The following is a 2,674-nucleotide window of genomic DNA, read 5'->3' on the forward strand; positions in this document are numbered from 1 at the left end:
ATAATGATTTATAAATGATAACTTAATTTTAGTAATAGTGAATGGAAATGTAGTTTAGTTTTTCTTCCCTGAAACTTAATTCTATTTAATTAAAATTCTACTGAAATTTAAATCTTATATTTTACTTTCAATTTAAGCCTCTTAAATTAAAAAAATTATTATTTGTTTTTACTACTACTGCTAATACAGTAAGTTGTTATTACTCATGCAAATAATTGTACAAAGAAAGCACTAGAACTTGAAGTAAAAATCATTTAAGTAATCTACTGCTCATAAATTTACCCATAGGAACAGTATTAAAGGGTTGCGGCATTAGGAAGGTTGAGAACTACTGCTTTAGAGGCAAGGAGTTTCCATTTTATAACTTTGAGGGGCAATGCCTTCTAATCTCTTCTTTGCTGAGTATTCTGTCCACTAGGTCATTCTGTACACTGGTCAACATGATATAAAATGGACATGTCTAACTCAGCCACTGTAGACATCTGCTGAATGAAAAGTCAAATTTGTGACTCATCTGGAAGGTCTCCAGCTGTCTTTCTCCTACTGGGAGTGGTAAATACCACCTGCTGTCACAGGCAGAGACTAGAAGGGAGAGAGACAAAATCCAGTTCTACGTGAATGAAGCAGGCTAGACTGAGAGTCTGAGGACCTTGATTCCAAAATTTTGTGTGACCTTTAGCAGCCTCACTTACCTCGTTAGAAAGTAGGGATTGAACCCAGATGCCTTTCATAATGTTCCACTCAGAGAATCCTTTAATTCTAAGGACTGTGTTTACCTCTCCGGATGGCAGTTGTCCTGTCTGAACCAGATGAGTGTACAGAACAAGCTGCAGTGACGAGCTCAGACAGGCCACCTGCACAGCTCACCGCCATCCTCCAGGTAGACGCAAACCTCAGGGTGAACCAGGTGGGAACGTGAACCCTGACTTGAAACCCTTCTTTGAACCATGAGGCAAAGTACATTTTTTTTTAAACAAGTGCAAGCTTTAACTGAGCTGCCAAAACTAAACACCACACTGAGAGTGTGAGATCATGCCATTATGAGCTCATTCAGAAAAACAATGGAATGAGGAGAAAAAACCATCCCTGGGGTTATACTCATGTAAGGACGAAGAATGAAATGCAAAAAGAAGTTCTTAATAAGAACCATACTCTAGAGCAGTTGAAGGTTTTATCTTATTTTTCTTTTTGTACCCTAAAGCATGCGCAAACATAGGTACATATATCCTCAATAAAAAATACCATGGGAGAAAGAAACTCTGTGAGCTGTCTCCCAGAAAAACTGAGTGTCACTGAGGAGTTACTTGTGAATTCACTGTGATACCATGGAATGGGACCAGGGGGTCTAAAGGCAAATGACTGGAAGTGAGACTATGAAGGGTGATTTAGATTGGGTTCCCCAGAAGCAGACTTTGAGACCAGTATTTTTGGATTTCAAGGTAGCTGCCTGTCTCTTAATGTCAGATTTCAGGCAGCTGCCCAGGTCCATGCTTCTTGGAACGTTCTGGGTTGAAAAATTACCAGACACTCCAAAGTAAGGCAAGCATGAAAGAAAGTTTATTGAGAAAGAGAAAGAAAGGTTTACAGAATAAAGATGTAAGTTTATAAAGCAAGATACGTTCACCATCTTTGCCATAGGTGGAGAACAGGCCTCATTGTCATGACAAGGGAAAAGACAAGGCATGGGTTATGGCCAAACAGTTTTCTTTTACACCAACTGGGTTGGGCCTACCTTGTGGTTCAGAGGTCATCACCTGGGAACCAGCCTCCTACTCTTTATGTGGACTTATCATGAGCCTCTCTGGGAGCCCATTGTGGTGTGGTGTGTTGTGGTGTGGGTCCCTTTCTCCCCACGTGTGAGCAATCTCTTGGGACAAAATTAAAGTGGTTGGAAGCCTGGGGGTCTAGCTCTTGTCCACCTTTCCCAGGAGAGCTGATTCCTAACTGACTACCTTACAGCATTGGTGGCAAATGGGTTAGTAATGAAGTGTTCCCAGGACTAATCTAAGTGGGTCAGATTAGTGGGACTGAAGTCTGTCAATTGTGGAGGATAGCACCAGGCTGATTCTGCAGGGGACTCTGAGGAGTGGATGGGTTGAACCTCAGTGCATCTCCACAGGTGGCTAAGGAGTTGGGTTTTTCTTGTGATGAGAACACCCTGGCACTTCCTGCTCTGAGCTGCCTGCCTGCTGGCTTCAGTTCCTGGGCTAAGGACTCCCCAGGGAATAGAAAAAACTCCTTGCCCCCAGGAATTTACAGTCCTGGAAGGGAAGAACAATCACAGATAAATAAATTACATAACAAAAAGAATAAAACAAAAAGCAAAAAGGGGCTAGAAATTGCCAGAGGGTGAGGTGTGTAGTAGTACTATTGTAAATAGTAAAAAGCATTTAATAAAGAAAGTTTTAACTGAAAGATGACATTTAAGAAAAAACCCAAGGATGAGAAGTGTGGTTATCTGGGAGACTAAGTTTCCATGAAGCACAGTAAGGAAGCTAGCGGCTCAGTAAGTGCTCGGCTTGAGAGGCACAGGCAGACTTGAGGATATGCTTCGAAGCAGATGGTAGTGCATGGAGAGAAATGATCCCACCCGATTCATTTTCAGCTGGATCATTCTGGTTGCTGGGCAGAATATCCCAGCTAGAGTGAGATGTGAGGGTGAGGAAGGAAACCA

This window comes from Otolemur garnettii, unplaced genomic scaffold (genome assembly GCF_000181295.1).
Source record: "Otolemur garnettii isolate 467f Iridium unplaced genomic scaffold, OtoGar3 scaffold00111, whole genome shotgun sequence".
NCBI lineage: Eukaryota > Metazoa > Chordata > Mammalia > Primates > Galagidae > Otolemur > Otolemur garnettii.